This window comes from Pseudoliparis swirei, chromosome 9 (genome assembly GCF_029220125.1).
Source record: "Pseudoliparis swirei isolate HS2019 ecotype Mariana Trench chromosome 9, NWPU_hadal_v1, whole genome shotgun sequence".
Taxonomy (NCBI): Eukaryota; Metazoa; Chordata; class Actinopteri; order Perciformes; family Liparidae; genus Pseudoliparis; species Pseudoliparis swirei.
This window is the reverse complement of record NC_079396.1, coordinates 26,281,068-26,295,274: the sequence shown is the minus strand read 5'-3', so window position 1 is coordinate 26,295,274 and position 14,207 is coordinate 26,281,068. Positions and strand designations below refer to the sequence as shown.

Genomic DNA, 14,207 nt, shown 5'->3' with positions numbered 1-14,207 from the left:
CATGAACCGTTTATTTTGATTTACATGGTTTATTATATTTAGAAATGTGTATTATATACATATTCTCTTTATTATTCATGTATAAATGTATCTTTGTTTTTAATATTATTTATTTATATATATATAAATTTATATATTTATAGTTTTGGACTAGGAATTATTACTATTTGAACGGTACTTTAACTGCAGTAACACATCTGAGTTATCTGAGTTATATCTTACTACTTTGGATAAACGCGTTTGCTCAATGTCATGTCATGTTACGAGTACTTTGTGAACTATTTCAGGTAGAGTCGCTCAGTTCCACTAAAGACCACCAGGAGGGAGCAGACACAAACACACCGCTTGTAATGCTGCGAGAAGTTACAGTTACACCACACACACACGCACACGCAGACACGCGCGCGCACACACACACGCACACAGACACTATCCAGAGACAAGTTCAAGTGAAAGAACACACACAGGAAGAAGGTGGTTTCAATTAAACCTTTGGCATGACTCGACTGTGTGTATGTGGGGGGGGGGAGTGTGACATCATCAGGTTATGAAGGATAGCTGGAGGGATTCAGCATTCACATTCGCACACACACACTCTCACACACACTCACACACACTCAAACACTCCTGTACATATTGCTGTAACTGTGTTGTGTGTTTTTGCTGTCAGAGTTAAATCCTTTGCAACTACAGGTACTTCCTGTTCTCCATCATGCTCGTAAGCACCAGACTCCTCCAACTCACACACACTCACACACACACACACACACACACACACACAAACACACAAACACACTTGTCCGTCACTCATTCTAATCCTCAAAAAAACACTAGTGCAACTTTCAATTTCTCTGTGTGTGCGTGTGTGTGTGTGTGGGGGGGGGGGGGGGTCGTTGGTGGTGACTCTGTTACAGAGACCATAGACATCCAGAGAGATAAGATAGAAATAGAGAGAGATGAAACGTGAAGGTGATGTTAGAGGAAGAAATGTGTGTGTGTTAGTGTGTTAGTGTGTGTGTGCGCGCATGTGTGTTTGTGTTGTTTTTTTACTCATGTACAAACTTGAGGTATCTAAATTGACTCTTTTTACTTCTACTTTGCTTTAGTTACTTAACATCAGATTATTGTTTTGATTTTTAATGCATCTTTTTACCTCTATCTTAATCTCTATATACATCTTAATCCCATCTCTTTATTGTAATCCCATGTATCCATCATAATCTCATATCTCTATTTTATTCCCATCTCTCAACATATTTTAATCTCATATCTTTATCTTAATCTCATCTCTCTATCTTAATATCATCTCTCTCATATCTCTATATTGATCTCATATCTCTATCTCAGATCTATTTTAATCCCTTATCTCTATCTTAATCCCTTCTCTTTATCGTAATCCTGTGTATCTATCATAATCTCATATCTCTATTTTATTCTCATCTCTCTATTTTGATCTCATATCTTTATCTTAATCTCATATCTCTATCTTAATCTCATCTCTCGCATATCTCTATCTTTATCTCATACCTCTATCTCATATCTATCTTAATCCTTTATCTCTATTTTAATCCCTTCTCTTTATTGTAATCCCATGTATCTATCATAATCTCATCTCTCTATTTTAATCTCATATCTTTATCTTAATCTCATATCTCTATTTCATATCCATCTTAATCCCTTATCGCTATATCTTAATCCCTTATCTCTATCTTAATCCTGTATCTCTATCTTAATCCCTTCTCTTTATCTTAATCCTTTATAGCTATCTTAATTCCTTCTCTATATCTTAATCCCATCTCTTTCGTATATCTTTATCTTAATCATAACTCATTGTATCTCTATCTTAATCTCATATCTCTATCTTAATCTCATCTCTTCATCTCATCTCTTCATTCATAGGGCGACTCCTGCTCAGTGGTCATCTTTTTGCTTTTGTTTGTCCATAAAGCAACTTGAAAAGTAAACCATAGAGGGAGAGATGTAAATACATAACTTAATAGTGAGAGAGTGAAAGAGTGTTCGAGGATGGATAGAGAGAGAAGTGATAAAGTGATAGAGGAGAGAGAGGGGTGATAGAGGAGGGATAGAGCGAGGAGTGATAGAGGAGGGTAAGAGAGAGAGGAGGGATGGAGGAGGGATAGAGAGAGGAGTGATAGAGTGATAGAGGCGGGTTAGAGAGAGGAGTGATATAGGAGGGATAGAGAGAGGAGTGATGGAGTGACAGAGAGAGGAGGGATACAGAGAAGAATGATAGGGAAGGGATAAAGAGTGATAAAGGAGGGATGGATAGAGGGATAGAGGAGGGATAGAAAGAGGAGTGATGGAGTGATAGAGGAGGGATAAAGAGAGGAGGGATAGAGGAGGGATACAGAGAGGAGTGATAGAGGGATAGAGGAGTGATAGAGAGATGAGTGATAGAGTGATAGAGGATGGATAAAGAGAGGAGCGATAGAGGAGAAATAGAGAGGAGTGATAGAGTGATAAAGGAGGGATAGAGGAAGAGAGATAGTGATTTAGAGAGAGTCCTGCCACTGAGCCTTGTTGCTAGGCAACTGAACTGAGCAGCTCGTCTTTGAAGTTTCTCTCATTGTTTTGTTTTTTTAACAATCAGGTCAGAGCGGTAACCATGGAAACCACCTCGGTAACCAAGCCTGGCGGCTGTCCCGTCGTCGACCAAAGAGTGAGTCGGAGAGAGAGACATAGAGAATGAGACACACAGAGAGAGAGAGAGTGAGTCGGAGAGAGAGACATAGAGAATGAGACACACAGAGAGAGAGAGAGTGAGTCGGAGAGAGAGACATAGAGAATGAGACACACAGAGATAGAGATAGAGAGAGAGAGAGAGAGATTTTTTTTATTTTTGAAAAACACTTTATTTCACATTTTCTCAGCTTTTACATAGCTTCTTAAAAATAAAGTGCTTAAAAAAATTAAGTTGTTAAAAATAAAAAACGCCACAACCAAAAATAAAACATTAAAAACAAATAAAACATGTTTTACCTCATAAAAAGTGGTGCAAACTCCAGCTCCTCTTCCACCACAGAGCAAACAATACCGTTAAAACACCAGCGTTGTTTAAAAGCATCCAGGTCTCCAATGTGTTTATAAAATCTGAACTCCAGCCAGAGTCTGGCTCTGATGTTACAGAGCCACACTGCCTTGGCCTCCTGCCCCTCTCTGTTTTCCACCCGGGACTTCCTCGTTAAATATATGGCCATTTTGGCTTCGCCGGATAAAAAATTAAGGAGCTGCCATTTTTCTTTTTCCGTCTTTTTGTAGGCAGCTCCCATGATAAAAACCTTCTCTGTAAAAGCCACATTAAAAAGACTAAAAACCAATGTTAAAAGAGCGAAGAAACTCAAAAGTCTCTTACACTCGTTAAAAACATGGTAAATAGTCTCCCGGAGGTCACAGAAGGGGCACTGGCTCAGGACAGCGGGCTTGATGACCGAAATAAAAGCGTTGGACGCGACAGCACCGTGTAAAATCCGCCACTGGAGGTCAGCGGTCCTTTTTTTTAGGGGAGGCTTGTATAGGACCCCCCACTGCGGGCCAGGGCCTCCATGCCCAAGTCTCTCTGACCACACAGTGGGCGGTCTGTTGCACAGTCTGGACCTGTTGATACGCTTCACGAGGTTAAAATACAAAGTCTTCTTGTCTGCTTTGTTCAGTGTGCAGTTTTCTGGGTGGCTCGTTCTTAGCAGGGGCGGTGAGTCCCCTAGCCCCGGGCTGAGGAGATGTCTGGGAAGGGGTCTGCAGGGTCCGGCTCTGCTCTCTGCTGGCTGTAGTCGTTGAGGAGGCTCCTCTCCAACCCGGTCAGCCTCTGCCTCCACAGCTCCAGGAGCCTCCTCGCCACCCGGTCGGAATGCATCCCCAGCAGGGAGCCCAGGGCCGGGGGGTCGCTCAGCGTCGGCCCCACTGCATCCACCAACTGCTGCAGGCAAAGAGTCTTTGTTCGCAGCAGCGCCCCCGTTAGTCCAGGGGTGACGCTGCTGCTAATGTCCATTCTCGCTTTATAAATTAATGGTTCTCTCAACAACCAGAACAGAGAGTCAGACTGTGAGCACCTTTCGTGCTTAAAAAGGGCCCACGACTTAAAAACACCCTGATAAAAAGGAGGCAGCCCACTTAGTTTTAAAAAGCTGGGGTCTATTAAAAACAGAGCAGTATCCAGCCCCAGGTTGTCAGCACGTCTGAGGATGCAGCTGGCCACGTCTCGCCACACTAAAAACCCCGGACTCGTTAAAAACTTCTGAACAAACTGTAATCTAAAAGTGGCCGTCCGGCTGGCCAGGTGGACAAGGCCCTGTCCCCCCTCCTCTCTGGCTAAAACAGCACCCCCTGTGGCACCCAGTGTAGACCCTCCCAAAAGAAATCCACCATCTTCTTTTGTATGTTGGCTAAGAAGCCCGAGGGAGGGTCTAAAACTGTCAACCTGTGCCACAGTTGGGATGCAATAAGATTGTTTAAAACCAGTACTCTACCTTTAAAAGACATCTGGGGGAGCAGCCACTTCCACTTGGAAAGTTTCCTCTATCTTCTCTGTGACGCCCTCCCAGTTCTTCTGGACCATGCTCGGTTTCCCCAGGTATATTCCTAAATATTTAAAACCGTCCGTCTTCCATATGAGCTTTTGTGGAAGAACCGGGAGGCCGCCACGCCACTCCCCCACAGCGAGGGCTTCGCTTTTCTTCCAGTTCACCCTCGCTGATGATGCCGTGCTAAAATCATGTACTATTTGATTTAAAAGGTTTACACTTTTTGGCTTTTAATAAAAACAACGACGTCGGCATCGCCGATAAAATCATTCTTCCATTAAAACCAGGTAAAACTAAACCATGCAGGCTAGAGCGTATTTTAATGAGGAGGGGCTCGAGGGAGAGTGCGTAGAGCATCCCGGACAGAGCACAGCCCTGCCGGACCCCTCTACTCACTCTAAAAGGAGCACACAGCCTGCCGTTTATCTTCAGCACACTCTCAACATTACTGTACAACACCTTGATCTTAGCTATGAAGCCAACGCTGAACCCAAACTTCCCCAGAACTTTCCAGAGGAAGCCGTGTTCAACGCGGTCAAAAGCCTTTTCCTGATCTAGAGAAATCAGACCAGTGTCCATACCCAACGAGCTGGAGACCTCCAAAACGTCCGAATGAGGTGGGCGTTGTCCACCATGGACCTGCCGGGCACACAGTAGGGTCTGGTGGAGGGGAGGACCCTCCTGCCTCCCCTCCCCCTCTGCCTGAGGGACCCTGGACAGAAGCTTGTAATCCACACACAGACACAGGGCGCCAGTACCGATAACACAGGCGCCAGTTACCGATATCCTGCGGGTTTCCTTTTTTTGGCAGTAGCGTCAGCAAGGCCAGCGCTGCCTCCGGCAGGCATGGCAGAGGGCAGCAGCTGAGATGATGAAGGGACTTCACAGTCCCTCCAGGACATCCCAGGGAAAACTCAAGTAAACTCAGTCGGCACCGGGCAAGCCCGCGCCCTGCTCTGCAGGCAGGCAGCTCTTGGGGGTGGGGGGTCTGTCGGTCGAGCTCCTAGTCTCCTCCAGGAGAGAGACCTGCTCCCCACAGAGCCCTCTCGTCGACTCTCCTCCTCCCTATACAGGCATGCAATAAGGAATAAACCCCCCGCTTCTGCCGGATCTGGCTTGGCTGCACAACCCCGGCTGCCCTCGTCCGTCAGCAGTGGTGGATCACTCTCCTGCCCACTCCTCTCTTCTCCAGGCCGAAGAAGAAGCTAGAGGAGTGTCCATCTCGCGATGGTCTGGAATGACGGGACCACCTGACCGACTTGCTTTTTAACAACAACAGGTCGGCGGCGAGACTTTTTTTTACTGAGGACTATCCTATGTCTCTCCTGTGGACTCGCTCAAACTTTCTAGGTCCACTATCTCAGGTCCTTCTCCAGGTCCTTCATAGATCTGGTGACGTCTCTAGTGACGTTGAAAGTGTGCTGCTGACAAAGGAGCTTAATTTCTACCTTACCACGGTCCCACCACTGCCTAAGATTATTAAAATCACTCTTCCTCAGCCTAAAAACGCTCCAAAAATAAAACAACACCTCTCTAAAACTCCTATCGAAGGTTAAAACTGTATTAAAATGCCAATATGCGCTCCTAGGTAAAAAATTCCTAATAAAAACATGACATAAAACCAAAGAGTGATCAGTAAAACCAGCCGGAACAATGCTGCACATTTTAAAAATATTAAAATGGTGCTTAAAAACATAAATACGGTCTAACCTGGCTGAGGAGATCCTTCCCTCCCTAACGTGGGACCATGTGTACTGTCGGCAGTCCGGATGCATCCTTCTCCACACGTCCACCAGACCATGAGAATGGACCAGCCTCCTCAGCACCTGCTGTGAAGCTGGATGTGGCTCTGTGTGGTTTCTGTCATTAAAATCATCCTCTGTGCAGTTAAAATCCCCAAGAATCAAAAATCCTCCGAGGCACAATCATTTAAAACATCATTAACTTTGGATAAAAACAGCTGCCTCTCTGTCCCAGTTGTTGGAGCATAGATATTTATTAAAACCACGTTACAAAGGTCGCACCGTGCTTTCACAAAGAACAGCCTCCCTCCACGATGTGTTTGACCTCCAGTGACCGAGGGCTGAAGGCCCTGGAGAAGAGGAAGCCCACTCCTCCGCTGAGGTTGGTGTTGTGGCTCAGGAGGACTTCCCCCCCCCACTCCCTCCTCCAGTCCGCCTCGTTGGTGCTGTCGCTGTGCGTCTCTTGTAAGAAGAGAACATCGTTGGCTTTCATCTTGTTAAATTCATAAATAGATGTTCTCTTCTTACTGTCCCTCGCTCCATTTACGTTTAAAACTCCGACTCTGAATGTGTTCATTAAAAGAAAAGAGTTTAAAAAACAAATAAAACTTAAAATCAACAAATCAAATAAAACATTGGAGCTCTCCACCTCCCCCTGCTGGATGCACTCCTTTACTTTGAGTAAAATCTTTTTAATCCTAAAAACCTCTTGCTTTTCAAACTTTTTCATATGATATCGGCACGACTGTACAAAAATCACGAGGTCAGGGAAGTGATCCCTGACCTCCACTTTTCTTTTGTTTTGTGTAAAAACAGGCTGATTTCGTCGGCCGTATAAAGCTTTTGTTTTTGACTGTGTTAAAATCAGAGGAGAGTCGCTGTCGTCTGCCCCCTCCTCGTCACTACTGTCCTCCACCGGCCCCGCCCCTTGACTCCTCCTCCTCTCCTCCACCCTGCTGACTTTGGCCTCGCTGCCAGCACTCTGGCCACTCTTCTTTCTTTTTGAGGCCTCTTTCTGCCCCCCTGCTTCCTCCTCGTCCATCTCTACCTGCTCCGCCCCCTCCTCCCCTGCACCGTCCTCCTCCACCTCTTCGACTCCACCCACCTGTCCTACCCCCTCTATGGGCTTCTCACCACCCCTGTCCTCGTCTTTTTTCCCCTTTCCCTCCCTTTTCTCACTTTCCTCATTATTCTCCACCCCATTCCCCACTTCCACCTCTAAGCCTGTGCCACCATCACCATCACCACCATCACCAATATTTTTTGTTTTTTTAATCTTTTTTTGTTTGTTTTTTCCCCCTTCTATTTCTTGTTTTCCTTCCTCCTCCCCACTTCCCACCTCACCCCCAGCCTCTACCCCACTGCTCTTGGCAGATTCCCCCACATCCCCTCCATTTTTTTGGTCCGGTTTTCCTTTTTTTCCCTTCCTCTCACCGCTCCCGACTCCACCCACAACCTGCTTCTCACTGCCCTGTCCAGCCTCCCCACCCTCATCCCCACCCTCACCACCCTTGCCCGCATCACCCCCATCACTCACTCCCTCATTCATACCCACCACATGTGTGTCGGGTGCAGCAGCAGTGACGCCGCTCGCCGCGCTCTCCGTTGGAATCGGCGGTGCTGGCCGCCGCCCCGGCGGCGCCTCCTCTCAGAGACGCCGCCGCCGCGAGCCCCGCAGCCGCGGCAGCGGCAGCCGCCTCACCTGCTGTTCCCCACGCTGGTGTAGCGCGGCGTGACGCGCTGGACGGACCCGAGCCGCCCGGACCAGCTGGCGCGGGTCGCGCTTCGAGCAGACCCTCGCGGTGTGCCCCTCCTCCCCGCAATGAAAACACTTCATCGCCGATGAAGACGCGTAGACGTTATAGTTAACATCATCTACTCTGACGCTGAAGCGCAGGTTTAACTCCGCGCTCCGGTCGTTGAGTATCATATAAACCGATCTACGGTGACTCAGTATGTGCTTCATCAAGCTCTCCTTGAACCCCGATGAGATCTCTCTCATCGGGGAGACCAGTTTTCCGTGCCGGGAGAGCTCTCTGCTGAGGAACTCATCGGAGATGAACGGAGGGACGTTTGACACGAGGACTCTGGTGGACGGCTGATCCAGCGGAAACACCTCCACAAACAAATCTCCCACCGAGAGACCCTCCTCTACCACTTGGCTCACCTTCCCCACCTGATCCAGGAAGATCACGACCGAGCCGTTCATCTTGGCGGCGGACTTCACGCTGCCGAACCCGACTTTCTTCCCGACTGCCCAATTCCTCCACGCTGCACGAGGAGTCACCGCATACCGTGTCTCCTCGTGAGCAGCGGGGGGGGGACCGGGGCAAACATTTCTGCCACGCACCGAGCCCGGTGAGGCACCGGCAGCGGGAAGACACCCAGAGAAAAACCCAACTAATCACCAAACAAATTAAACTACTGTGAAACCAACTAATAAACCACATAAACTAAATACATACAACTATGAAAGAATAGAGAAGAGAGAAACACACAGACAACGCCCAGCAGCTCTCACACACACCCTGTCGCTCTGACGCTCAGCGTGAACTGAGAGAGAGAGAGAGAGAGAGAGAGAGAGAGAGAGAGAGTGAGACGGAGAGAGAGACTCACAGGAGAAACTCAGGAAGAACTTCAAATAGTAATATTGTCATGTTAGAAAGCAGAAACCTCCGGTTCTTAAAAGAGTTAAAGCTGCATTCTCTCTCCTGGCCACCAGGGGGCGACTCCTCTGCTTGTATAGAAGTCTACGCTTCATGTGTTAAAGCTGCATTCTCTCTCCTGACCACCAGGGGGCGACTCCTCTAGATAGAAGTCTATGCTTCATGTGTTAAAGCTGCATTCTCTGTCCTGACCACCAGGGAGTGACTCTACGTCACTTCTCAGTCCAGTTATGGTCACTTCCGGTTCACTGGTTGCACAAAAACAAGATGGCAACGACCACACCTTCTCTCCATCTTTACTGCATTTATCCGACAGCCTTAGTTACTTTACAGATTCAGAATATTCATCAACTAATACATTATATTATACATTAATTCAAACAAATTAAATATGCTCCCCTTTAAAGTGATAAACACATGGATGCATCAATCTAATAATAATATGTTATTATTCTGCATCTTGAGTATTTTGACCTGTGATGCTGATAATATTATAATTAAAGGACTTTTAGCCACGGCTGAACCGTATGAAAGCTTCACAAACATCGTTATGCATAATAATGCTTTCACGTTGAAGAGTGAGGTGTTTAGATTTAACTCATATTCAGTCCAGTCAGCTTTTATTTTGAAGGGTTCAGGGAAATCTGTTCAAGATAAGCTTGACAAGTGAAGAAAAAGAGTGAAATTAGATCGAGAGCGACTTTTAACTGGAGTGTGTTTGTGTTGTGGTTAATAAACGGTGTGTCACACACACACACACACACACACAAACAGACAGACACACAGACACACACACACGGAGACACACACACATAGAGACACACACACACAGACACACACACACCCCGAGACACACAGCCACACACAGAGACACACAGAGACACGCAGAGACACACACGCACACACACACACACACATGGTCCAGATGTTTTGTAATAGTAGCTGTAAAAGAAGGAAGTATACAGTAAATCCTGCAACCACAAACACACACAGAGAGGCCTGTTGTCATCCGCACACACACAAACACAGACACACACACACAGACACACACATACGCACACACACACAGACGCACACACACACAGACAGAGGTCTGTTGTCATCACACACACAGAGGCCTATTGTCGTGCATGCTGCAGGCCGTTTCACGCCGACTTAAAAAGATTAACGGGCGATCGGCATCAATTTACACTGAAGAGAGAGAGAGGGGGGAGGGGAGAGAAAGGTTTTTTAGAGAGTAAAAGAAAAAACAGACTGTTGATTAAAAAAGAGAAACAAACATTTTTGTGCATTTTTAAAACCTTCAAAATAAAAGCTTGTTGCGTGAATGTGTAATATATAGAACGAAGAAGAGTGATCTCATTGAAGAAGAAGAATGATTTCTTTGAAGAAGAAAAAGAAGAAGAAGAGTGATCTCATAGATGAAGAAGAGTGATCTCATAGATATAGAGTGATGTCACGTTTTAAGGTTCCTCCTCACCGTCTCCTCTTGAAGTATTTAACTGTTATCACACTTTATGTAAATATATAAACATTCACTTCAGTCTGATGGTCCGTAGAAATACCTTCACTAAGGAAAGGAAACCAAGGGAAAGTAGGGGAAGGAAGGAAAGAGACGGGAAGGGAAGGAAACAAATAAAGGAAAGGAAAGGAAAAGAAAGGAAAAGACAAAGAAATGGACGTAAACTAAGTAAAAGGAAAGGAAAGGAAACAATGTCAAGGAAAAGGAAATAGGAAGTGAGTGAATGACGAAGATGAGGAGGTATATAAGGATATGGAGATGAAGAGGAAGAGGAGAGGAAGAGAAGATGAGATGAAGAGGAAGAGGAGGTGAAGAGCAGATGAAGATGAAGAGGAGATGAAGAGGAGATGAATATGAAGAGGAGGTGAAGAGGAGATGAAGAAGAGATGAAGAGGAGATGAAGAAGAGATTAAGAGGAGATGAAGAGGAAGAGTAGACGAAGAGGATATGAAGAGGAGATGAAGAGGAAGAGGAGAGGGCTCGACCCCTCAAGTGGCTTCAATTATGAAGATTACAGAGCGAGAGAAGAGGAGAACCCGGAGCCGTCCGCCTGGGAGTTGATTACAGGGTGAAGAGCCTCAGGGTCCACCCTCCAGTCTAAACCAGAACCAGAACCAGAACCAAGTCTGGCTATTTCAGGACCAGCTGCTGGAAACACTGAGTCTGCTGCTTCAGACCTCAGCAGGTCTCCACGGTTTGTGAGGACGCGTCTCCAGAGTTAGAGTTTAAATAAACTTTAACAGAAGAATCACCTCTGGTTCTGGTTCTGGTTCTAGCTCTGATTCTGGTTCTGGTTCTCTGGGTTTGGGACGCTGCCTCAAACAGAACGTCTATTTGGTTCATTAACGCAAACAGAAAACTTGAGCTGGGGGTCCGACGGGTTTCTGTAGCTTTTCAAAACGCCAAGCTGCCATTGGTGGGTTTCCTCTCAGCCAATCACATTGGACTCTTCAGATAGCAGCTGGAATTAGCCTGCTAGCTCTTGTTAGCAACAGGGAGTCGTTTTCAATCAACTATCTAGTTGCTTCTTTAAATACTCACAGGATAAAATTAGCAGTGAATTTTCAGTGGGTTAGCAGTAGGTTAGCAGTAGGTTAGCAATGGGTTAGCAATGGGTTAGCAGTAGGTTAGCAGTAGGTTAGCAATGGGTTAGCAGTAGGTTAGCAGTAGGTTAGCAGTATGTTAGCAGTGACTTTGCAGTAGGTAGCAGTACATGACTACCTAACTACCTGCCTGACTACCTGACTACCTGCCTGGCTACCTGTCTGACTACCTAACTACCTGCCTGACTACCTGACTACCTGCCTAGCTACCTGTCTGACTACCTAACTACCTGCCTGACTACCTGACTACCTGCCTAGCTACCTGTCTGACTACCTAACTACCTGCCTGACTACCTGACTACCTGCCTAGCTACCTGTCTGACTACCTAACTACCTGCCTGACTACCTGGCTGCCTGCCTGACTACCTGACCACCTGACTACCTGCCTGGCTACCTGTCTGACTAGCTAACTACCTGCCTGTATATCTGACTACCTGCCTGACTACCTGTCTGACTAGCTAACTACCTGCCTGTATACCTGACTACCTGCCTGACACCTGACTACCTGCCTGACTACCTGACTACCTGACTACCTGCCTGACTACCTGTCTACCTGACTACCTGACCACCTGTTTACCTGACTACTTACCTGTCTACCTGACTACCTGACTACCTGTCTATCTGACTACCTACCTGTCTACGTGTCTACCTGACTTCCTACCTGTCTACCTCTCTACCTGTCTACGTGTCTACCTGACTTCCTACCTGTCTACCTCTCTACCTGTCTACGTGTCTACCTGACTTCCTACCTGTCTACCTCTCTACCTGTCTACGTGTCTACCTGACTTCCTACCTGTCTACCTCTCTACCTGTCTACGTGTCTACCTGACTTCCTACCTGTCTACCTCTCTACCTGTCTACGTGTCTACCTGACTACCTACCTGTCTACCTGACTGACTACCTGTCTGTCTGAGTTGTGGCTGACAGCAGCTCCCCTGATTGTCACCTTTAATCACACATATTGCCTGCTGTGTACTTTATGTACTATGGACTTCATGTGATGTGTACATCATGTAATGTGTACTTCATGTACTTTGTACTTCATGTAATGTGTACTTCATGTACTGTGTAATTAATATACTGTGTACTACTTGTACTGTATTTAATGTACTGTATTTGATGTGTTTTCATGTACTCTCCTATTTAGTTTAGTTCACAGTCAGTAATTCCAGAAGAAGAAGAAATGTGCTAAATAAACTCCTGCTAAAGGAAGCTGGTTTAGCAGAAAGCTAACTAGCTTAGCAGAAAGCTAATTAGCTTAGCAGAAAGCTAACTATTTTAGCAGAAAGCTAACTAGCTTAGCAGAAAGCTAACTAGCTTAGCAGTAACTGCAGTGTTATTTTTTGACTGCAGTACATTTCATGTGATTTGGTAGCGAAGCTTCCTTTAAAACATAATAAATAATAATAAATAATTAAATGTTATAAATGATTTATGTCTTGATTCCTCCTGTTGTCTCTGAAAGACATTCATTGTATTTCCATGTTTCTTTGCTCCATCTTTTTATAAATATATTTCCATCAACCTCCTCACCCTCCCTCTATCTAATACCTTTGTGTGTGTGTGTAGAAGTGTATGAGTACATATATATACATACACATTTAAGTATATATATATATATAGCCTATATATATATATATAGAGAGAGAGATTTAAGTACATATGTATATATGTATAGTTATGTATATATCTATATATCTATATATAGATATATACATATATTTAAGTATATATATATATACTTTTCTCTCTCCACATCTGGTTTTGGGGGGAGAAAAACAGCAGATTAGGGATCTGGACTCAACCATTGTAGGGTTAGTTGTGGCAGGATGTTGATCTTAAAGCACACATGTACTTCTTTAACATCAAACTAGTTTTTATTCTCTAATGAAACATGTGTGGTCACGTGTTGTGTCTTTAATTAGCAGATTAATTAACGTTCAACTGGTGTGTTTCAACCCCCTCTGATGGACTAGTGTGCCACCCCCCCTTCGTGTGTGTGAGTGGTGGTACGGTCGAGGAGGGGGTGGGGGGCGCGATGAGGACAGAGGGGGCGGGGGGGGGGGCTGGCTGTGCGGAGCAGGGGCAGACCGAGCCGAGCCAAGCCGAGGCAGGCTGTGTGTGAACCGGGGAGACGCGCCGCGCCGCTCCGCTCTCTGATCCATCCGCTGCGGATTATTGTCTCTCTTTGGACCGCGTGACATCCGAACCGGTCTGGACCCGCGGACCCCTCCCCCCCGGGCTCTAGCGCGAGGACACGACTAAAGGCAGCGAGCAGCGCGTGGCACTGTGGATTTAAACCACCGATTGGACTTTTCCTGCGTGTCCAGGTAGGTCCGGAGCCCTCTGGGGGTTTACGGGTCGGGGTGCGGGGGGGTTGTCCGGGCCCGGGTCCGGGCGGTAGATGGGGCGAAGGGGGTGTATGTGTGGATGTTTGGGGGGAACACGCCTCGCCTCCCGCCGCATCACCGCTCATCTGCTCCGCGTTTCTTCTTTTATTTATCGTTTCGGTTCCAAAGCTGCGGGTCTCGGCCCCGCGGGCACGCGCTCCGTCCCGGTTAAATGTCGTGTATGTGTGTGTGTGTGTGGGGGTGGGGGGGGGACGTTTTGTGGCCGCAAAAGTGTGTGTTTTTCCC

At 46.4% G+C, this 14,207-nt stretch overlaps 1 protein-coding gene across 3 annotated transcripts in view; it reads left to right on the top strand.

Moving 5' to 3' along the window:
• The first annotated feature begins 13,717 nt into the window (after positions 1-13,717).
• Positions 13,718-14,207, top strand: part of plxna3 (plexin A3) — a 58,491-nt gene continuing 58,001 nt past the window's right edge. For all 3 annotated transcript variants that reach the window (XM_056422172.1, XM_056422170.1, XM_056422173.1), the window contains exon 1: positions 13,718-13,901. The gene's annotated coding sequence lies outside the window, so the exon portion shown is untranslated. The remainder of the gene's footprint in view (positions 13,902-14,207) is intronic.